Source organism: Manis javanica, chromosome 1 (genome assembly GCF_040802235.1).
Source record: "Manis javanica isolate MJ-LG chromosome 1, MJ_LKY, whole genome shotgun sequence".
Lineage (NCBI taxonomy): Eukaryota > Metazoa > Chordata > Mammalia > Pholidota > Manidae > Manis > Manis javanica.
In genome coordinates, this window is record NC_133156.1 from 86,923,403 (window position 1) to 86,948,528 (window position 25,126).

General features: G+C 39.1%; 1 long non-coding RNA gene across 1 annotated transcript in view; it reads left to right on the forward strand.

The window, feature by feature from the left end:
- LOC140848950 (uncharacterized) overlaps positions 1-25,126 on the forward strand; it is a 90,224-nt gene that overhangs the window by 38,824 nt on the left and 26,274 nt on the right. Inside the window, exon 2 of the long non-coding RNA XR_012130285.1 lies at positions 19,136-19,391. This is a non-coding gene — a long non-coding RNA (uncharacterized lncRNA). The remainder of the gene's footprint in view (positions 1-19,135; positions 19,392-25,126) is intronic.

Sequence of the window (25,126 nt, forward strand, 5' to 3'; positions counted from 1 at the left end):
AAACAGGCCTGTACTGGGAGGGAGATGTAAGTACTCACTTCCCTGGGTTGAAAGCATTTGCCCACCAGTAAGCTTTCAGCTGAATAACTGAAGAACTGGCGAAGGACAGGGCAGGACTGGGAGGACAGCAGCAACCACTGGAGCCACAGAAATACCCTCAGCCATTTTTCCTCTATGACCACCACTAGAGGCTCACGACAGAAGAAAAAGTCTTAAGAAATATCAGTTCTGATGCAAACCTGGGGGAGGGGATGACAGCCCTGTGGGAAAAGCAGGACACCTCATCTGTTTCCCAGGTCTCCCCAGCTGAATGAGTTTTCATCTTTGTGGGGAGGGAAAGGAGTAAAAATGACACTGTCCTTAGGGCACAAGTAAAAACTCTTTGTAACTGGATAAGAAAAAGAGGGAAGAAAAGACTAACCCTTTGTTAGAGGCAGGAATACACAATGGGCCAAAAATTTCAGCTGGGGAAAGGGCTGGAGAATCAAGGCAGCCATAAGCTCAGCATTCTACCTAAGACTACGATTTAATCATAAGGATAGAGAATGTTCCATTCCATTGTCCTCCCACCCAGAAACAAGTTCAAATAACAAGTAATAGGAATACTGTGGGGAGAGGAACAACAGAGGAGCACCAATGTGCAAAGAGAGCCTCTTTGAGGCAAACAGAAAAGAGAAGGCTTAACGTGCGGGGCCACACGGATGTCACTCTCCAAACCAGCTCCCACCCTGAGTACACAGCACACTTACGAAATTGAAACCTTGAGGACCACTGAGGGCAACCACAACAACAAGGGGCCTCAACCCAGGACAACCACTCTCTAGAGTGACTCCAATCCCAAGCTCAAGCCCTGATAGAAGGAAAGGTGTGTCCATTTCCAGGAATTACCAACTATTTAACTCCGTCTCTTATCTCACACAAGACACCAAGTTTTCAAAAACTATCATGAGGTATATGAAAAGGAAAGAAGACACAACGCAAAACAATCATTAGAAACAGGCTTAGCTATGACACAGTTGGAGAACTCTCTGACTGGGAATTTTAAAAGAATGATGATTAATATGTTAAAGATTATAAAGAACAAAGTAAGCAACATGCAAGATCGGGTGAATAATTTCATCAGAGGTATAAAAAATGTTTTAAATGGAACATTTATATGTTAATGAGATGAAAATATTAAAAGTGAAAAAGCACAGTAACAAAGTTAAAGGGTGACATTGACAGGCTCATCAGTACCCTGAGCCACACCAATGAAAGCACCAATTGGCCTGAAGGTACATCCACAGAAATGACCCAAATGCAAACATAAAGAGAAAAAATTAGTGAAAAATAAATAAAAATAGTCAACAGCCTTAGGACATGGTCAAACATTTATAACTTACACTTGATTGGAATCTCAAAGAGAAGAGACTGAGAACAGTATAAAAGAAATGTCTGAAGAAAAATGGCCAAGAAGTTCTCAGTTAATGGCAGATGCCAAACACAGATCCAAGGTGCTCAGAGAAAAGCAGGCAGGATAAATACTAATACAAACGCACCTGTACACACACACACACCTTCAAATGGCACATTCAAACTGCTGAGAACAAAAGACAGACACAATTCTGAAAACAATGAGAAGAAAAAGAAACATTAGAGAGGGAGGAAGGTAAGTATTATAGCAGATTTCTCATCAGAAGACAATGTAAACCAGAAGACAATGAGAGATACCTTTAAAGTATTGGTGTGAGGATTTGGGGAAGACCATCAACCAGAATTATACAACCTGTGAAAATAACTTTCAAAACTGAAAAAAAGAAAACATTCTCAAACAACTAAAAACTGCTGGAATTCATTGCCTGCAGATCTACTCTATGTGAAACTTAATGGAAGCTCATTGGAGAGAAGGAATATGATATGAGACTGAAATGTGGAAACACAAAAGGAAATAAAGAGCACTAAAAACTAGGAGAAAATATTTGCAAATGATAGATCTGATAAGTGACTTATACCCAGAATGTATAAACAATTCTCAAAACTCAACCATGAGAAACACACAACCCTATTTGAAAAACAGTGCTATTTCTGAACAGATGCTTCACTAAAGAAATCACATGGATGGTAAATGAGTACATGAAAGGATGCTCAACATCAGTAGTCATGAGGGAAATGTAAACTCAAACCACAATAAGATAGCAACACAAAACAACAGGGTGCCGGGCACATACAGATTCTGACTATCTGCAAATCTTCTGTATTATCTGTATTATATGATTTCAAAATAAAAAGTTACAAAAAGGCATGGGACCATTTTCCACTGTTGAGACTCCAGTAGCAGAATATCATGTTCCTAGCAGGAAGGACATAGAAGAAAAGAGGACATCATCAGTAGTGCTAAACACACTTTGGTTAGGGAAGGCCCTGACCAGAGCACCACCTGCTAGAGCTTGTTGACTGGCCCTTGAAGGAAACCAGAATATTACTCCCAAATATCCCTCTTTGACATAAAAACTATATTGAGTTGAAGGCAATCAAGAAGAAAAACACTCCCTGCTCTCTGCGTAGAAGCAGAATATAAATGCCCCTTTGATTGGAGACAGACTCATCAGCCCAGAAGGCACCAGAGAAGTCTGCAATAAAACCCACCTCCATTAGTTTCTTCCTGTATATTCACCTTCCCTTGCTAATTTTGCCACCCTTGAAAGGCTAACTCTGCTTTCCTTTGTCTTGTCTTTTCTCTATAAATGCATTGTTCTTTGTAATACATAATAATCTAAGAAAATATAATCTATTTTCTCCTAGTTTTGGGTGCTCTTTTTTGCTTTCTGTGTATCCAATTCTAAGTAGCCATTTTGAGTAACTTGGTTTAGGTCTCTCCTGTGTGATGTGTCACTGTGGCTAAAATTGCAACATTTCCAGAATTTTTTGCCTGGTCTTAGTTCATCTCCGTATCAATAGGTGTTTCCAGGGGGTGGACAGAAGTAGTCCATTTCCATATGAGTAGGTAATTAAAAGGGGGAGCAAGAGCATAGCTGGCCCAGGGAGGTTGGGTGGGGCCCCTTTCCTTTCCCAGCTGGGTCACAAGCAATAAACGGGTTTCTCCCACTTTATTTCTCCCTTTGAGTGATTTTGGTTTCAAAGGTATTTTCCCTGGATTTTCCCCCTGAGTTATAGTCAAGCATTAATAAACTGTTTTTTCCCTCATTATCAATCTTTTTTGTTAAAGAGCCTCAGCGAAAAACCTCAGATGGATAGAAGTAAAGTTTTGCCTCATGAATCCAAAGAGATCCTTGTGACTCTGACTGATAGCACAAGTATACTCAGGGCAGTTACTAACCTGCAAGCTTTGGCAATCACACCTTACTCCCCACATGTAATCAAGTCAGGCGTGACAAGTTTTCCTTTGCTGTCTTCTGTACTATCCCCGATATCAAGTATTGGAGTATGCAAGAATGGAGGAGAAGGCATGGAGTTTCTCAGGAAGTGAGTCATCTGGTAATTTCAAGTGATCTCACTGTTGTTCAGTTCTGGTTTATTATAGTTCAATAATGAAACTCATTTGAGTTAAAAAGGGGTCTATTTTGGTGGTGACTGTACCTGTCTTAATGACTACTTCCACTTGCAGTTATGGACAATTTTTCCTTTCATTTAAGACAATTCTAAGATGCCACCAGGCAGAAGTTGATTTGGGGGCTTCATGTACATCTGGTTTTCACTCATTGGGCCTGGGTAAGCTCACCTCTTAAACATTATTATTCTTCAGTCTTAAGAGTCTTTTTAAGAAAAATTGTAAATGTTATGGAATAGTTTTGGATTCAGGCTTTAGTGTTGAAAATCCTTCTCAGGTGTGCTCACATATAATTGCATAATATGTGGTGCATTTCTCAGAAAACATTGACCTAAATAGCCTTTGAATTCAGTTCATGATTCTATTAAATTTAAAATAACCAAAAATATGACATAATTTCCTCCACGCATCATCATGCATGACCACCTTTTAGAAAGCCAAATACAATCTTTTCTTTGGCTGATGAGCCATATATTAAAAACCACACTTCTGCATAAGTATCAAATAGAGACCTATGTAAAGAAGTCCTAGCAAGTGCTACAAATGCTATTACTCCATGTGGAATAAGGATGTAGAAAATTCTCCTTTGCTTTGTTGAGCTAGTTAGGTGTTTCTTGCAGGCAAAAATCAGCTGCATTTTACCTTCTCTGTGTGTTAGTTACTATAGCTCTGAAAATTAAAATTATGCCTCAAAAACTGTTTCCCCTTTCATCACCCACTTTTCTCTGCACTCAAGGAACAGAGGAACATTTTCAATCATTAAGTTCTCAGAGGTCTTCTTTATCCTTCTTACCCTGTTGAAATTAACATCCATTTATTTACACATCCATCTTGCGAATGGATGTCACAGTGGCCCACCTGCGTACCAGTGTCGACTGCCATCACTCCCAGCAGCTCTGCTGCTCCAGACAAGGGAAAGACTGTCCTCGGGAAGTTGTCCCCTAATGGCAGGCACCTGCATCCGGGCCTTACCGTGAGCCTGAAGCGTACCTTGTGCATGTGGTCAGTTCCCTTCCTCTGATCCCCCAAATCCCCTCTCAATTTCCTTTTCCCACGAGAAGCACACTTTCACAGGGAGATTCTGCCTCTGTGTGAAGTAGACACTCTCACAGAGATGAAGGCGGCGTAGCCAAGCTCTTACTGTATGGTGTTTCTCTGTTTATTTCCCTGTTGCTCCTTTTAGATCACAAAAATTCTGAAGGCAGTACTATGTCTTGGTGCCACATATTTGACCCAGAATAAATGTTTAGAATGTTTAGTACATTTAAAAAGTTACTTACTTAATCACAGTATTATTTAATCTTTGCCACTAACAAAAATAAATAGATAAATAAATAAAACCCAACAAATGAAAAGCCCAAAGACTGACTAGTCAGAGTTTATCTATGCTGGGGATTAATAATGACCATTTTGATTCTTTGGGAAAATTTTTTTAGAACAAGAGATATATTATCTATACACAAGGATCTAAACTCTAGCAATGGAAAAGAAGCAAAAAAAAACTAAGACTGAAGAAGTTCTAACAAGTTCTGCTTGTAAGCAAGACAATTTAAAATAGGTTACATACCCCTACCAGCTGGTTTGGCCAATTCTCTTTTTCAGCCTGCACCTTGGGCATGATGAGCTTTGCTTTTAGCCTTGAAATAAGGCAGAATTAACAGTTTTTAAACAGTAATCATCCACTTAAACTTGGGCATCCTGGGTTTTTGAGAAAGGAAAATAAACTCACAGGCAGGTTTGAGCCACAATTTATTCTTATGCTGGGAAGTAGGAAAAATAAAACCTCAATGTTGACATCTCCATCTACAAATGAGTATCATTGGCTCAGTCTGGAACCTTACTATCCACCTACCTGAAACTTACTGAACAAGTTAATACTTCTGTGATGTATGCAGTTCCTTAAACAAACTGCTATCATCCAAGAGAGTGCATTTTCACTTGGCTTCTTTAACAGAGAAGAAAGAATAACAGCAAGAACTTTGCAACTGCTCCTGCATGAGGCAGGGTTTTCCATCCATACTGTAGTACTTGGCCCCCAAGTCATTTTTTATGCTCCACCGTGTGTGTCTGCATAGTAAGGAAGGAAAGGGAGTTGGAACTACATGGGGCCACATGAAAAACGGAACTGCTGCTCTTGGCCCTGGGTCCTCGGCAATCTAAGAAACTAATGCCTGGGATGTGCCAGCAGTCCTTTGCTGACTTCAAGTGACCTCAAAGCAGGAATAGCAAAAGTCAAGGTGGGCGTCCTAATATCCTGATACCTGTGGCCAAAGCCAGGAGCTGCCAACGAGGCCTTTGAGGGAATTGCTGAGGCAGCCTGATTCCCCTTCCCCATAAGAGACAGGGTGGTGAAGGCAGAGGAGGGTGGGGGCGGGGGCAGGTGTATAATGTGGTGGGAAAGAGCTTTGAGGTCAGGGCAGACTTCAGCTTAATATCAGCTTTGCCCCTGACCAGCCTGTAGAGAAGCTTCTTTGAGTTCCAGATTCTTTATCTGTAAAAAAGGAAATAATACTGCTAACCTCATAGGCTTACTAGGGGTACTAGGTGCCAGGGGACGTGGGGGGATGAAATGAGAGTAATAGAACCACAAACCAAAGCCAGCCCATAGTAAGCACTGATGAAAGGCAGCTATTATGATGATTCTCTCCTCCTCTCTCTTAGTGTTCTTCCCTATTCCTTTCTCTATCTCTTTCCCCCCACTTTCCATGTCTGCCCACCTCTGCCTTAGGCCTGCCAGTGATGACTAAGAAGAGCCACAGCCCCTGGGCAGTCCCCTCTGCCTGCAGAGCCCCCTGGTTCTCGTCAGCGTCTCTACCTCGGGATGGCTTTTGCCAACTGGTAAACGCCAACCAAGTGCCTTTGCTTGTTTAATGTGCCCTCCTTTCCACCTGTCGTATTTCCTGAAACAATTTGCTTACAGTGAAGTGCACTGTTGTCACCCAAGGCCGTCCAAGTAACAGGATGCTGAAAATTAGAAAGTTTTTTGGTGATGTTGAATTGAAAAAAAAAAATTAGGAAATGCTTTAGCATAGAAAATTTCTAGAATAAGAATAGTACATCAAACACTTGTATATCCTTTAGCCAGATTCACCCATTGATAATATAGTGTACCATTTGTTCTGTTTCTCTTACACACACACACACACTATGGTCTGAATGTTTGTGTCCCCACAAAATTCATATATTGAAATTGGAATCCCCAAAGTGATGGTATTACAAGGTGGGGCCTTTGGGAGGAGATTAGGTCAGGAGGGCGGAACATTTAAAAATGTGATTAGTGCCCTTATAAAAGAGGCCCAAGAAAAGTCTCTTGGTCCTTCCACCATGTGAGATTACAGTGAGAGGCAGGCTCTCACCAGACGCTGCATCTGCCATGATCTTAGACTTCCCAGCTTCCAGACTGTGGGAAAAAAATGGTTATTGTTTAGAGGTCACCCAATTTATAGTATTTTTGGTAGAGTAGCCCAAATGGACTAAGACTGTGTGTGTGTGTGTGTGTGTGTGTGTGTGTGTGTGTGTGTGTGTGTGGTGTGTGTACACACAGATATATATATATACCATATTAGGCATAAAAGATAGATGCAATACTTTTTTCTAAATCATGTCCCAGTAAGTTGCATACACCATGAGTCTTAACTCTAAATACTTTCCTAAGAGTAGGGGCATATCCTACGTAACCACAATAGTTACAAACTGTCTTATAATTATATGACATTGATACAATCCTTTTACTTAATCTATTATCCTTATGTTACTCTCTCTCCTCAGTTGACCCAGTAATGTTCTTTATAGCATTCTTTTTCTTCCACTACAGTACCTAGTCTAGTATTAGGTATTGCCTTAGTGGTCCTATCTTTTTAGTCTTTTTTGATCTGGAAGGTTTTGACAGCTCCAAAGCCTTCATTTTCATAGCATTGCATTCTGCTACCCACAGTAGGCCTTGGAAACTCAGACCACATGCTGAAGAACAGCGTTTCCCCTCCTCAACTTCTATCCAAATCTAAGACTATTTAACCAGTCACTTCAAACTTTGTAACACTTGCAATTTAAATTCCAAATTATATTTTTCTTGATGGTATCTATTTGGAAAGTGAAAAAAATGAAAATAAAACTTCCTTAATCCTATTCTTTTATATCTCAGAAATGAGGAGGAAGAACACATTGCATGGAATCTGTGACCTTGCCAAAACATATAGGGAATCGCACTGTCATATTCCTTGAAAAGTTTAAGGTTTTAGAGAATACTTTTCTGATATTCATTATTTTTCAAAGGGTCATTTTAGATAAGTTTTTAAAGAGCAGTGTCCATGTCTCTTTAAAAACACTCCGTTTGCATTGCAACTTTTAAAAAAATCAGAGGCACATTTATTAAAGAACTGCTATAGTAAATGAGAAAGAAAAATTCAATTGCCAAAGAATTCAAAGATGTTGAAAATCAGTAGCACCATTTTTGTTTTCTATGTACTAATGAAACAGTCTAAATAACTTATGAATGGCTGCCTTGTTGGGTCTTTTCCTGAAGAAACATCTTCTCATGAGAAATGCTAAGCATGTGTGCTCGCCTCCAACTTCCAACTCGCTGTCTCACGCCCTCTGCTCCCCCTCCCCTTAGGTAAGGGAGGCTGCACAATTCGCATGAGGCCTTGAACTTGTGCGACCCAAAGACTCAAGGCCCATGACTGCTGCCTCCTCCCACGACTGCCCTGGAATTCAGGCTCTCCCAGTGAGCAGCTCTTCATGACCACCCGCCTAACTGTTCTGCACAGTGGCTTGGACAAGTGCCTGTGATAAAGAGCTAACAGCTTATGAGTATAACTTAAACAGGCCAGTGAAATACAGAGCACTTTCTCAGTCCTATCCATATTGTAAACACTGATTAAGGCGTTTCCAAAAGTAATATTTTGCCATGACCTAAGTTATTTGACTGCTGTGGCTGCCCACCAAACATCAAAGAAGATGCCATCTCTGATATACAGAATCTAAGTGGGTAAATGTGTTCTCTTCCTGTGGTCTGTGGGTAACAGCTGACACTTATTAAATACTACCCTGTGTCAGCCACTGTCCTAAAGGTGTTTCACATAGATGAAATCCTTCTGTGCACACAACAATATGATAAGGTAGGTAACGTCATTATCCCCATTCTAGAGATGAGGAGACTGAGACACAGAGAAGTTGGGTAACTTGCCCAAATCCACACAGCAATTAAATTGAAGGTCTCTAATATTGTTCAAAGGAAGGTTTATAGACTGAAAGATACCCACTTTTCCAATTCATATGTTGAAGCCCTAACCCCACTGTAAAGGTATTTGGAGGTGGGGTCTTTGGAAGGTAACTGGGTCTGAGGATCCCCCATGATGGGATTGGTGCCCTGGTAAGGGGATGAAGGGACCAGAACTCTTTCTGCCATGTGAACACACAGCAGGAAAGCAGCAGGCTGTAAACCAGGAAGAGGAGTCTCACCAAGAGCCCAGCCATGCTGGCACACTGACCTCTGCCTTCCAGTCTCCAGAACTGAGAGAAATCAGTGTTGGCTAGTAAGCCACCCACTCTTTGGTTTCATCACAGCAGCCTAATCTAACTAAGCAGAAGGCAAGCATCAAACGCTTCTTTCATTCTTTGCAATCATAGACAGAGGAGCCCAAATGAACTCTAGGCTTGAAGACAACAGGGTCTGAGTACATGTCTTAGTAAAAATCAACAATATCTCCCTGTATGTAAATTCTTACTGTCATTTTGAGGCCTTGTGGATGTGACCAAATGAAAGATTGAAAGACGCAAGGCGTGGATGAGACCCTCATTCTACAGAAGGCTGAGGGCCACGGGGACAAACTGATATGTCTGTGAGCATTTGCTAAGTTCTGATCCAAAATTTTTCTGAGTGGACCAAATAGATACCAAAGGGAATCACAGTCACTGAATCTTTGAATCTCTTTGCTTTTTCCTTTAAAATTATTACCATTGCATTCTTCACTAAAATTTAGTTTTCCTAAAAATACTTCTAAATGAACTAAAATAATAAGAAACATGATTAAAGCAGCAGAATAAGATGACAAAGAACCTTATAACAGAGACTTACATTGCTCTAAGTTAATTTCCTAATCATTAGAGTTGGCAGCTTTTGTAATGCTTTGTGGCTTTTCTTTAAAATTTTTAAGGTTTGTAATTTTTAGGATTGCAGGTCCTCTAATTATAACAGCCGCAGTTGTCTTTTCACACCTACAAGCATGCACAAGGCACTAAGCACTGACTGGACCTGCAATGGAGACTCTGAATTCACAGCGTGGATATGCACCAGGGAGTATTGTTTTTGTTTGTTTTCAGAGTTTTTTCTCCCCGCCAAAACTTGAACCATTATTTCAATGTCAGAGATTCAGCATAAAAACCTTGATTTCTATTCTCTTGTTTAAAAACCAAACAACAATACTAGAGCGATATTACCCTATGGCGACAATGCAGTTAAACTGTGCCCTAGTGAAAGCCTGTCCTTTAGTAAGCAGGGCAGTGCTGCCACTGAGCCGGGTGCGGGAGGTGGGAAAGGAAGGGGTAGGAATTGAACAGCCACCAGGCCTGCGTGATGGGATTCACCAGGGAGGTTGTGGCCTTTGGGAGGGATTGAGCTGACAAGAGCAGGGAGTAAAAACAGCAAATTGAAGAGTATTTTGAACAAAACTTTAGAAAGTGTTCCCATGCATGGCTAAAGAAGATAAAAGGTAAGGGAGACAAACATTGGGCCTTTTCTTTATTTAATTGCATCCACATCAGACCTCCTGTCTATAAATGAGAACAAAAATAGATTGGAGAGGAATAAATAAACTGACAATGCAGCTGGAGCCCAGGAACAGTGCCTGCCACCCAGGAAGTATTCAGTAACTGCTGGCTGTCACAGCCATCGCTGTCAGCACCAACAGGAAGGCAAGGAGGCAGCACACTGGACAGCCCACCATGCAGCTCTGCATCAATGCACAGAAGTATGACCTCCGTGTTTAGAAATGTTGCTACTTTGTGTTGAGAAAGCTGACAAGATCTTAGTTTAATAATGTAGTCTCCTAGGCTGTTTGGCAACCCAAACAGTATCCTTTGGCTATTTACACATAATTTACACTATTGAACTTACAATCTTTCTCCAGTCCACTAATTCACCCCATCTACTACCGGCAAAAAAAAAAATCACAAAACCCTAATAACCTAGCGAGGAACTTTTCTTCATGTAATATAAAGTATTGCTTAACTGCTGTACTGTATAAGTGGTGGTTCCCTGCAGTAAATAGTACTCATCAACTGTGGAAACCATATTTACATGCCCTGTTAAACAATGGATTATTCTGAGGGCCTGATTTAGTAAATACTGTGGTCTGTGGGATTTCAGGTCAAAATTACCAAAGCAAATGCAGAAGGAAGTCTCTATAGCTTTTATCTAAATTTAAAGGAGAAGAGGGATTTGAAAGTCCTTTCACAGTATACTTGATCAAGTTTCAGAAAATGGAAAAATATTTTTAAATGATATTTAAGAAAAGTAAAACTACTTGGCATGGTTTATTGTTTTAATAACAAACTTTAAACTAAGTAAGAGGAAAATTGAATTAGAGATTCCAGACAAGCATCTGACCACACATTTATTTCACATTTGTATTGAAAAATAATATATTTATCCACTAGTAATAACACTTATTTTTCAGGCAAAACTCAATTCAAACAATTCATATACCATAAAATAGAAATATATACTCATTTACATGTAAATATCTTAAAAGTTTTCTGACATCAATCTCTTTTTTTTAATGCTTAGATGAAATTTGGAAGTCACTTTCAAACAAGATTTGAACTTGGCCTGCTTAGGTTATGGATTTTCAGTCTTGGAGATAGACTTGAGTAATTAAGCAAGCACTAATGGAAATGGGCAGCCTTGAAAGGATACAAAAGTGTTAAATTCACACATTCTTATCCTACTCTTCTTCTCCAAGGTACTATGACAGGGAACTGTGAGAAATAATGGAAGCAGGTCAGGGCTCAGGTAGATATACATGTGTGCATCCACAAGCTCAAAGCCTGTGTTTGTGAGGAACATGCATATCCCCCTACAGTCCCTGCCTTTTCAGATAATTCCCTTACTTGTTTAAATTCGATAAGGACTTGTTCTCATCTGAATATAAATTTGCTTCTGCTGTGAAAAGTTATAGTATTTACTTCTATATACTATTATAAAAAAGGGAGGAAAAAAAACCCTATAATCTCCTAAAAGAACACTGTCAGGATATGATTGTTAAATGACCCCTCAGTATTTCCCATTTCCCAGCACATCATTACATTGAGCAGTATTTTAGGGTAATTGTCAGATACATGTAAAGCCTCTCAGTCTCTTTGCAGAATTAACAGCAAAACACTACCTGTGGTCAATTGGTTCCACCCATTATCTTTCAAGAGAATCATGGGTAGCTTGCTCCAGAGCCACAGAGGCAGCTCCTGGCCCACAGGCATGCTGGGGAAGTGTACCCACCTATAAGCCTGGAATGACATTGACTTGGAAGAAACTTTTTGTCCTAGCTATTAAGGTTCTCATTGGAAAGTGTTTTATTTATGGAAGTGAGGGGGTAAAAGAGGAAGGGTAGCATCTTCTTGATGTGAAGTAGAAATAAACGCCTCTACATCCTGGCTTATTCATGGAAAGAAAAGCTGGTCTTTATTTGAACTACCAGAAAAGGGGGACACCCCATTCCCCAAATTACACAAAGGTTTTCTTCCTTCTGCTGCATTTACTAAGGGCATCAGTCAGTAGGAAAGTCAGTTACCCCAAACTGAATGTTTCCATGTAGACCTCACATGGCCAGGAGCTGTATAAAGTGCACTTATACCATATCTAGGTAAGAGTAGGAAACTTCCTTCACTAGGTAAGCATCCAAGAGAGGTCTTTTTGCACATCTGAGACAGCTATCTCTTCCTGTGGAAGCGTGCCAAGCATTGCGAAATTTCCAACAAGTCCTGGAAAAGACATACTAGTGAAACTAGACAAATTATTAGGCTGGTCACTGGGTGTGATGGCCCCAACATATGGCACATAGGAACAAGTTTTTGCCTTGGTATAACCTAAAAAGAGAGAGAAAAGAAAGAAATCTGGTATATGTCTGTGACATAACTGACATTTCCATGAGACTTCTTGTGCATACCTTATCACCCCAATCACTTTCATGAAAGTGCTGTTCTACTCACATATGGGCATATAAAAGCACACTGCTCTATTTTTAACCTAATGACCACTGCTGAACAATTAGTGATTATCTAGTAGCCTGATCTCTTGGCCTAATGAGTTACTTTAACTGAATTGAAACCCAGCCCTCCTTTTATTCATAGAGCTTTCATAATGACCTGAACAAATTCAATGGCAATTTTTCCCAAGGTCCTTTCAAGTGTTCAGAACATATTTACAAATCTTTCCTAAGTCTGAGAACATTCTACAATGCAAACCAAATGTCTTTAATATTCAGAACCTCAACATCATTCCACAATAATACAAATACTAAGCAGAGGCCTCTGACCTTCCAACAAGCCAGCTCTGCACAGTCTTCAATTAAAACATTGTGTGACCTGATGAAGGGATGTAGAACTCCTGTTAAGATATAATTTTCCACAGCCTCCAAATCCCTTAAATTGTGGCAACAGTGCTGTGCTTCCATGCATAAGAAAAAATGAGTTTCCACGAGAATTAGTTTAGCTGCCTTCAATATGTACGTTTGCCTCTGGCTATTTTCAGGAAGGAGGAAAAAAACCTATCTTATTCTGATATGATTAAAATGTTCTGTGTGAAGATTTTAAACTTCAGACTATCAGAAATATCATTATCATATAGTTAAAAGAACAAAAAGTGTCCAAGATGCTATAATATTTGTCCTGTCACATTTGATTGGGCAAGAACGATTAGATTTTCTATCTTTGATCCAGGAGTTTGAACAGAGGTCAGTTCGCAAATGTTGTAATGACATAGATCTGATCTCAAAAAAGAATTCTTACAGCTATAACTGTCCAAAAGGAGAGTGAGTACCTTCTGGGGGTGGTAAGTCTGTGTGTGTGTGTGTGTGTGTGTGTGTGTGTGTGTGTGTGTGTGGTATGTGTTCAGGTATAATGGAAAATACACTTATGCTTAAGAGGGGGCAGATGCAGTATTTATGCATTCATTGAACTTACCTTGAGAACATGCTATCAGCGAATTACTACCTAGACAGAGTGTCTGTTAAGGAATCTTTCCAAATATACACACTATGTATGCATACAATGAATGCTTTCTCTTTCTACAGTTCCTGTATGAGTAGATGACTTAACAGTTGAAAGTACTTACTTTAAACCTCATTAGGACCCATCAGGAATCAATAGTATCAATTTAATTGAGTAGAAACCTGTTTGTTGAGTCTCTCCCCTTTCTCCCTCCCCATCTCCATCTATTTTTACATTGCTGAATCAGTCACATTATAACAAATGCATAATATTTAATAAAAATTCCCAAATAATATTTACTTATAATTGTTTTTGCTTTATTGTTTTTATTGCCTAAGCTTTTCTCTCTAAAACTGATTATTCCTTTAACTGAGAAAATCAAAGAACTCAAACTTTCAATTAGCCCTAATGATAATTTTGAAAAGCAGATTAAAAACTAAACCATGAAGAAAGATACTCCATTTTTTATTTATAACTTACTCATATTCAAAAGTCTACTTTCATCTCTAAAAGTTGTTCCTAGTCATGGGGAATATATTAAGGCTTTACATTGTGGAAAACCTTTCAATCAATATCCTCATTTTGTATATTTTTATGAAACAAGAAGATTGCAAAACTAGAGCTTGCTCTAGACCCATTTATCATCTTGTATCATTGCCTACTTTCGGTTGACATCTTCAAATCTTAGATCAGTCCCATGGAATGAAGAATAGGCACTGTAATCTTGAAATGCTTAGACAACGATAGTGGTTAATGCACTGACATTTTGTCCTTGGAAGGATAAAAGTAGAGAATAAGCTGTGTAATACAACTTCTTTTCTCAGTTACACCACTAACAAAATATATGTCTGAAGTGTTTCTTAAACCCAGTTTCTCCATTTGTGAACTCTTCCCTTAAGTACTATACCAGAGTGTTATAAAAAAGTGGACTGAAAATCTTTTGGAAAAAACCAATGTATCACAGACTCCTGATTTGGATATTTGTGAAGGCAACTCTCCTTTTTTTCATCCTTAATTTTATTTATTAAAGAATAGAAAGAATATTGAAACAAAGAAATAATGGTATATGAAACTAAAATGGTAGAAATGAGTAATAAAATCAATATAAATCCTTCTGACATCAAGAAGCAACTAGTTAATTTAAAAATTTCAAATCATACCAAAAGCAATTCATTAGAAGGAAAATAATATTTTCAAATAATGAGTAGGTTCTTAAATTGTTTGATAATATAACTAGAGAAGAGAAGGGAATCATGCACACATTGGAAAAATATTTAATTTGGTGCTGATTTGACCTAATATTCTGAATCAATGCATTAAATATAATACTCCTAACATGGTACAATTAGCACATTATAGAAAATCAATTTGAAGAGTCTTTAAGATTAGTCACTGTACAAGAAGTCTTATAGCTTAGGAAAGAAATTTGATAGAGGTTTTCCCAAATTTTATCCTACAAATTTACATGATATTGAGTAAATTATGAAGCAAAATTTTTCTATCAAATACATTAGAGGAATTTTATTTCTATTTTTCCTTATAGACAATGATGCTACAAATATTTATCATGACTAAAGAATGATTAAAAACTAGTAAACCAAAACACATTTGGAAAAATTAAATAAATGTGCCAACAGTAAATTAATGAAAGGCAGTAAATTAATGAAAATACATTGTTTTTCTGAAACATGTAGTGTTTGTTAAACTTATCAGCTTTTAATATAAATTATTTGCTTTGATTTCTGTTATTATTCTAAAATCTTATATTTTGTGTTTACCTTTGTATTTGTCAGTTTGGGTTCTTTTTCTTAAAAAAGCCCTTCAAAATTAAAGCACCAGCCCCATGTATCTTGATCTGCCCTTGCCAGGGGTCAGGGAAGATCTCAGTAAGGAAATGCCTTCTAAACTGAGATCAGAAAGTCACATAGGTATTCAGTAGGTGATGAGAGAAGAAAGGAAGAGGGAAGTTTGGAGGAGAGAGTATTCATGGCACATTAAAGAAACTGAACACAGTTGAATACGACAGGGATGTGGGGAACGAGGCACAGAAGAACATCAAATATATGGTTGGCAGTTCCTCGGAGAACTGTTCACAACAGCCAAATGCTGGAAACAAGTGATTATCAACTGGCAAATGAATAAACAAAATGTGGGCTCTTCATAAAATGGAATATTATTCAGCCATGTACATGCTACAACATGAATGAACATAATTGAAACATTATTCTAAGTGAAAGAAGCTGAACACAAAAGACCATATGCTATATGAAATACCCAGACTAGGCAAATGTGGATGGACAGAGGCATATTATGGTTGTCAGAGACTAGGGGGATGGGAGAATGGAGAATGACTGCTTAACAGGTATGGAGTTTCCTTATGGGGTGATGAAAATGTTCAAGAACTAGATAGGAGTGATGGTTGCATAATATGTATTTTTAAATGGTTAAAATGGTAAATTTTATATTATAGGTATTTTATCCCTAAGTATATATACACACACACTTGGCAGCCTAGGCTGGAGTCAAGTGGCAAATGGCTAGAGTGAAAATTGGTAGGCTATTCCATAGGCCAGTATGGTAGGCAAGCAGAATAATATATCCCCCTGCTCCCCCAGAGATGTTCACATCCTATCCCTAGCACTTGTGAATATGTGTGTTACATGATAAAGGAGAATTAAAGTTGAAAATGGAATTAAGTTTGTTAATCGGCTGACCTTAAAATAGGGAGATTATCCTGGATTATCTAGGTGGACCTGAAGTAATCACAGGGTTCTTAATAGCAGAAGAGGGAGGCAGAAAAGAGTTAGTTGTCAGTGGGACAACACATGAAAGCTTGACTGGCCAGTACTGTCTTTGAAGGTGAGGATGGGGGTCATGAGCCAAGGAATGTGGGCAGCCTCTAGAAGGTAGAAAGGGTGAGAAAAAAGACTATGTTCTTTAGTTTCAAGAAGGAACTGCCTACAGATTCATTTTAGACTTTTGGCCTCCAGAATAGTAAAATAAATTTGTGTCATTCAAAGCCACTACGTGTGTGGTAATTTCTTACAGCTGCAGTGGGAAACTAATACATTATTCTACTACTCATCTGGATTAATCACTTTCACTACCTCTTGGTTTATCAGTTTCTTCCTTTATAGGATAGAACTTGGTTTTGACCCCTTTTGAGAACCATTTTGGATTCTTGACCTCCAGAACTGTAATATAATAAATTTGTGTTCTTTTAAGCCACCAAGTTTATAGTAACTTGTAATAGGAGCAATGGAAACTAATATAACTACTAAGAGATGACAGCAGCCTAGATTAGAGGTGGTTATATGGGGAGAAGTCCATATATCCAAAAGATTTTTATGGAGTGAAATGATCAGAACTGGTTCTGGTTTTAAAATGTAGATTGAGAAAAGAGAAAGGCAGCATTTAGAAGAGCTTGGATATCTCCAAGATTCCTGGCTTGAGCAAGTGGGTTGATGTTAGTTAGCCTCATTCCCTGAAATAAGAAATGCTGAAACTGAGTTAAAGTTGGAATGAGAAGATCATTGAGTGCAGTGGTATTCTTGACACCTCTACCATGAAATCAAGTAGAGATGTCTACCATACAGCTGAAAATCAGAAGAAACATGTTACTAGGAAAACTGGACCTGAAAATTCATAAAATACAGAGACTAATGCAGACACAGGGTCAGATGAGATTAACTAGTATGTGTGTGGGAAAAGGAAAGAGGGTCCTTGAGGAGCCCTGAGGAATTCGAACATTTAAGGTCCAAGTAGAGAAGGTGATGCTGATAAGGGAGACTGAGAACAGTAGTGCAGGGAGAAGAAGCCACTCATTGTCCTTTAGAAACAGCCAGGAGTTCTGGGCAACAGCAGTTGTGATAAAGTGGTGGGCACAGAAGTTCAATTGGAGTTGATTGAGCAATGAGTGGGAGGTGAAGAAATGGTGAAGTGAAGACAACTGTTCAAGAAAACTAAAGAGAGATTGAGAGACAGGCTGGTGTCTCCCAGTTTGTAGTAACAACCCTAGCCATTTTTTGGAAAAATAATAGCGTGTGAGTAGGGCCATGAAAAATAGGCCAGTTTAGAACACTGCCTACTTAGAAGATGGGTTAAAAGGATGGACTGTGGAGGTCTTTGAATCCACACTGTCCCATGTGAGTTAAGTCTCATCTGTGTCATTATGCTTCATACATCTTGGAGTGTGCTGATAACTTACTGATTTATTTCAAGGTAATGTTATTTTAATAATCTGTCTGCCAGCTCAGTGAATTGTTAACCAGGATTCTGGGTTTTATTTTATGCACCTATTTGCTGTCTACACCTAAGAAGTGTAGAAAGCACAATTTCAAGGGTTGTCTCATGCCAGAGGAGAAACAGCCTTCGAACTAAAATGTGAAAAATTCTGTTGGTTTTCATCCAAGTGAACAGGAGTACTATAAACCCCAAAAGCTGTTTCTCACTAAAAAAAAAAGCCTACTATTGGCAGAAAAGCTTCTCGAGCTCATTTTTTTTTCTACACAATGGCATGATGTTTCTGTTTTCTCTCCCCATCAATATGTGATTTAATGTAACAGGTACCACTGAAAACTACAACATTCATTTGACTGTAACAGCCAAGAGTTTGCATATTTGAGTGATTGGGGAAGATATTCAGAAGGGCTGGCATTCTGCCACAAATTCTATGATTTGGAAGGACCCCCAAAATTAATTCTTACTCTGCTTTCATACAATATGCTACACTGCCAAAATATTGTTCACCTCCTGGAGCTAAGTGCTCAGTGAAAGCCAGAGTAAAATCACAACCTGGAGAAATAATAAGGGAATTGAAGCAAGATACACATCTGTCTGGATTGCATTTTTAACTTTCCTCAGCTAGCCCACCCAATTCATGATCAGTTCATAGTTTCACAACTTGCAGAGTAATGGAGATTCAGTGAGTTGGCAGTGGCTATGAAATCAAGGGAGTAAAGTAAAACCAAGGTACTGCCTATCTCACTACCCCTTCAGTAAATTATATCTGAAATTGGCAAATAAAAAAAAGCAACAGGGGAAAGGTTTCTGCAAGAATTCTGTCACCATCGTGGGCAGGATTATTTTATGTATGTGGAAACAAAGCTACTCCCCATATCATAGGCTCAAAGAGACCAACATTTCACTGCAAAGGTTAAATCTTTACCTATTCCAAGCTCTTTATTTTTTATATTCAATTAAGAATTGTTTCCCAGTGCAATAACATTGAACTGTGCATCACCACTTAATATATTAATGGAACATATGCAGAACCGAGACCAGGAGGGTAAAAGAAATATAGATATTTTACCTCCAATATGAGCTATCTTAGAATTGAAATGGGAGGATAAAGAAGACTTATTTTATGTATTTGTCTCATTCTAGGTGGACCCAGAGATGAATTTTCTCTAAAGCTATACTGTCTACTGGAGGACTGATTTCAGATTTTTTTAAAAAATTACTTCTTGAGAGGTGGAGTCAAGATGGCAGTGTGAGTAGAGCAGCAGAAATCTCCTCCCAAAACCATATATATTTTAGAAAATACAACAAATACAACTATCCCTAAAAGAGAGATCAGAAGACACAGGACAATATCCAGGCTACATTCACACCTGGGAGAACCCAGCACCTCACAAAGGGGGTAAGATACAAGCCCCAGCCTGGTGGGACCCGAGTGCCCCTCACCCCAGCTCTGGGTGGGAGGAGAGGAGTCGGAGCGGGGAGGGAGAGGGAGCCCAGGACTGCTAAACACCCAGCCCTAGCCATCTGCACCGGAGCACACACAGTGCATGGGGTGCTGGGTACTAGGGAAATGGGACAGTAAAACCTGTGAACGGGTCCCCGCAGCCGGTGTCCCTGGGACAAGGAAAAGCGTGTACCCTTCAAAAATCTTAAAGGGACAGGGGCCATATAGCTGGACAAAAGCGCTCTGACATAATCAGCCCAGTAACTGGGAATTCCAGGGAACTCCAGGTGCCCCAACCCCTGGATGGCAGCACAGCTTGGAGGCCCCTCACGGAGATAAACAGCCTCCCACCTGTTACCCCTCCACTGTGACTCCACCACAGAGGCGGTGGCCACACCCACAGCAACTGGGAAGAGCTTCTTTCACAGCGGCCGGGCAAGAATCAGACACCCCATCTGGGCGCAGCTGCCCGCACAAGCTGCTAGGGGTCACCATTCTCCCAGAAGAGGAAGACAACAAACCAGCAAGAAGGGACGTTCTCCCAGCTGACACATGCACCAGCTCTGCACAACTACCTCTATCGCCATGAAAAGGCAGAAGAATTTGATACAGACCAGACTAACCCAGACATCCTCCCCTGAGAAGGAATCTGGGAAGATAGACCTAACCAATCTCCCTGAAAAAGAATTCAAAATAAAGGTCACAACTATGCTGATGGAGCTGCAGAGAAATATGCAAGAGCTGAGGGATGAAGTCTGGAAGGAGATTACAGAAATGAAACAATCTCTGGAAGGATTTATAAGCAGAATGGATAAGATGCAAGAGGCCACTGATGGAATATAAACCAGAGAACAGGAACACATAGAAGCTGATGCAGAGAGAGATAAAAGGATCTCCAGGAATTAAACAATATTAAGAGAACTGTGTGACCAATCTAAAAGGAACAATATCCGCATTATAGGGGTACCAGAAGAAGAAGAGAAAGAAAAAGGGATAGAAAGTGTATTTGAAGAAATAATTGCTGAAAACTTCCCCAAACTGGGGGAGGAAATAATTGTTCAGACCACGGAAGTACACAGAACTCCCAACAGAAGGGATCCAAGGAGGAAAACACCAAGACACATAATAATTAAAATGGCAAAGATCAAGGACAAGGGCAGAGTTTTAAAGGCAGCTAGAGAGAGGAAAAAGGTCACCTACAAAGGAAAACCCATCAGGCTATCATCAGACTTCTCAACAGAAACCCTACAGGCCAGAAGAGAATGGCATGATATATTTAATGCAATGAAACAGAAGGGCCTTGAACCAAGAATACTGTATCCAGCACAATTATCATTTAAATATGAAGGAGGGATTAAACAATTCCCAGACAAGCAAAAGTTGAGGGAATTTGCCTCCCACAAACCACCTCTACAGGGTATTTTAGAGGGACTGCTCTCGATAGGAGCACTCCTAAGGCTAAACAGATGTCACCAGAGAAAATAAAATCACAGCAAAGAAATCAGACCAACCAAATTCAAACTAAAGGCAAAAAATATAATCAACTACCCACAAAAGCAGTTAAAGGAAACACAAAAGAGTGCAGAATAAAACACCCAACATATAAAGAATGGAGGAGGAGGAATAAGAAGGGAGAGAAATAAAGAATCACCAGACAGTGTCTATAATAGCTCAATAAGCGAGTTAAGTTAGGCAGTAAGATACTAAAGAAGCTAACCTTGAACCTTTGTTAACCACAAATCTAAAGCCTACAATGGCAATAAGTACATATCTTTCAATAATCACCCTAAATGTAAATGGACTGAATGCACCAGTCAAAACACACAGAGTAATAGAATGGATAAAAAAGCAAGACCCATCTATATGCTGCTTACAAGAGACCCACCTCAAACCCAAAGACATGCGCAGACTCAAAGTCAAGGGATGGAAAAAGATATTCCATACAAACAACAGGGAGAAAAAAAAAGCAGGTGTTGCAGTACCAGTATCAGACAAAATAGACTTCAAAACAAACAAAGTAACAAGAGATAAAGAAGGACATTACATAATGATAAAGGGCTCAGTCCAACAAGAGGATATAACCATTATAAATATATATACCCAACACAGGAGCACCAGCATATGTGAAACAAATACTAACACAACTAAAGGAGGAAATAGAATGCAATGCATTCATTTTAGGAGACTTCAACACACCACTCACTCCAAAGGATAGATCCACCAGACAGAAAATAAGTAAGGACACAGAGGCACTGAACAACACACTAGAACAGATGGACCTAATTGACATCTATAGAACTCTATTTCCAAAAGCAACAGGATACACATTCTTCTCAAGTGCACATGGAACATTCTCCAGAATAGACCACATACTAGGCCACAAAAAGAGCCTCAGTAAATACCAAAAGATTGAAATCCTACCAACCAACTTTTCAGACCACAAAGGAATAAAACTAGAACTAAATTGTACCAAGAAAGCAAAAAGGCTCACAAACACATGGAGGCTTAACAACATGCTCCTAAATAATCAATGGATCAATGACCAAATTAAAATAGAGATCAAGCAATATATGGAAACAAATGACAACAACAACACAAAGCCCCAACTTCTGTGTGACACAGCAAAAGCAGTCTTAAGAGGAAAGCATATAGCAGTCCAGGCCTATTTGAAGAATGAAGAATAATCCCAAATGAATAGTCGAATGTCAAAATTATCGAAATTGGAAACAGAAGAACAAATGAGGCCTAAAGTCAGCAGAAGGAGGGACATAATAAAGATCAGAGAAGAAATAAATAAAATTGAGAAGAATAAAACAATAGAAAAAATCAATGAAACCAAGAGCTGGTTCTTTGAGAAAATAAACAAAATAGATAAGCCTCTAGCCAGACTTATGAAGAGAAAACAAGAATCAACACACATCAACAGAATCAGAAACAAGAAAGGAAAAATCACGACGGACCCCACAGAAATACGAAGAATTATTAGAGAATACTATGAAAACCTATATGCTAACAAGCTGGAAAACCTGGAAGAAATGGACAATTTCTTAGAAAAATACAACCTTCCAAGACTGACCAAGGAAGAAACACAAAATCTAAGCAAACCAATTACCAGCAAAGAAATTGAAGCGGTAATCAAAAAACTACCCAGGAACAAAACCCCTGGGCCAGATGGATTTACCTTGGAATTTGATCAGACATACAGAGAAGACATAATACCCATTCTCCTTAAATTTTTCCAAAAAATAGAAGAGGAGGGAATACTCCCAAACTCATTCTATGAAGCCAACATCACCCTAATACCCAAACCAGGCAAAGACCCCACCAAAAAATAAAATTACAGACCAAAATCCCTGATGAACATAGATGCAAAAATACTCAACAAAATATTAGCAAACCAAATTCAAAAATACATCAAAAGGGTCATACACCATGACCAAGTGAGTTTCATCCCAGGGATGCAAGGATGGTACAACATTCGAAAATCCATCAACATCATCCACCACATAAACAAAAAGAAAGACAAAAACCATATGATCATCTCCATAGATACTGAAAAAGCATTCAACAAAATTCAACATCCATTCATGATAAAAACTCTCAGCAAAATGGGTATACAGGGAAAGTACCTCAATATAATAAAGGCCATATATGATAAGCCCACAGCCAGCATAATACTGAACGGTGAGAAGCTGAAAGCTTTTCCTCTGAGATCGGGAACAAGACAGGGATGCCCACTCTCCCCACTGTTATTTAACATTGTACTGAGGTCCTAGCCATGGCAATTAGACAAAAAGAAATACAACCAATCCAAACTGGTAAAGAAGAAGTTAAACTGTCACTATTTGCAGATGACATGATATTATACATAAAAAACCCTAAAGACTCCACTCCAAAACTACTAGAACTAATATTGGAATTCAGCAAAGTTGCAGGATGCAAAATTAACACACAGAAATCTGTGGCTTTCCTATACACTAATGATGAACTAGCAGAAAGAGAAATCAGGAAAACAGTTCCATTCACAATTACATCAAAAAGAATAAAATACCTAGGAATAAACCTAACCAAGGAAGTGAAAGACCTATACCCTGAAAACTATAAGACACTCTTAAGAGAAATTAAAGAGGACACTAGCAAATGGAAACTCATCCCATGCTCTTGGCTAGGAAGCATTAATATTGTCAAAATGGCCATCCTGCCTGAAGCAATATACAGCTTTGATGCATCCCTATCAAATTACCATCAACATTCTTCAACGAACTGGAAACAAATAGTTCAAAAATTCATATGGAAACACCAAAGACCCCAAATAGCCAAAGCAATCCTGAGAAGGAAGAAAAAAGTCGGGGGATCTCGCTCCCTAACTTCAAGCTCTACTACAAAGCCATAGTAATTAAGACAATTTGGTAGTGGCACAAGAACAGAGCCACAGACCAGTGGAACAGAATAGGGACTCCAGACATTAACCCAAACATATATGGTCAATTAATATTTGATAAAGGAGCCATGGACATACAAAAGGGAAATGACAGTCTCTTCAACAGATGGTGCTAGCAAAACTGGACAGCTACATGTAAGAGAACGAAACTGGATCACTGTCTAACCCTATATACAAAAGTGAATTCGAAATGGGTCAAAGACCTGAATGTAAGTCATGAAACCATAAAACTCCTAGAAAAAAACATAGGCAAAAATCTCTTAGACATAAACATGAGCGACTTCTTCATGAACATATCTCCCCGGGCAAGGAAAACAAAAGCAAAAATGAACAAGTGGGACTATATCAGGCTGAAAAGCTTCTGTACAGCAAAGGACACCATCAGTAGAACAAAAAGGTACCCTATAGTACAGGAGAATATATTCATAAATGACAGATCCGATAAAGGGTTGACATCCAAAATATATAAAGAGCTCATGCACCTCAACAAACAAAAAGCAAATAATCCAATTAAAAAATGGGCAGAGGAGCTGAACAGACAGTTCTCCAAAGAAGAAATTCAGATGGCCAACAGACACATGAAAAGATGCTCTACATCGCTAGTCATCAGCGAAATGCAAATTAAAATCACAATGAGATATCACCTCACACCAGTAAGGATTGCCACCATCCAAAAGACAAACAACAACAAATATTGGCAAGGTTGTGGAGAAAGGGGAACTCTCCTATACTGCTGGTGGGAATGTAAATTAGTTCAACCATTGTGGAAAGCAGTATGGAGGTTTCTAAAAAAGCTCAAAATAGAAACACCATTTGACCCAGGAATTCCACTCCTAGGAATTTACCCTAAGAATGCAGCAGCCCAGTTTGAAAAAGACAGCTGCACCCCTATGTTTATTGCAGCACTATTTACAATAGCCAAGAAATGGAAGCAACCTAAGTGTCCATCAGTAGATGAATGGATAAAGATGTGGTACATATACATAATGGAATATTATTCAGCCATAAGAAGAAAACAAATCCTACCATTTGTAACAATATGGATGGAGCTAGAGGGTATTATGCTCAGTGAAATAAAACAGGCGGTGGAAGACAAGTATCAAATGATTTCACTCATCTGTGGAGTATAAGAACAAAGAAAAACTGAAGGAACAAAACAGCAGCAGAATCACAGAACCCAAGAATGGACTAACAGTTACCAAAGGGAAAGGGACTGGGGAGGATGGGTGGGAAGGGAGGGATAAGGGTG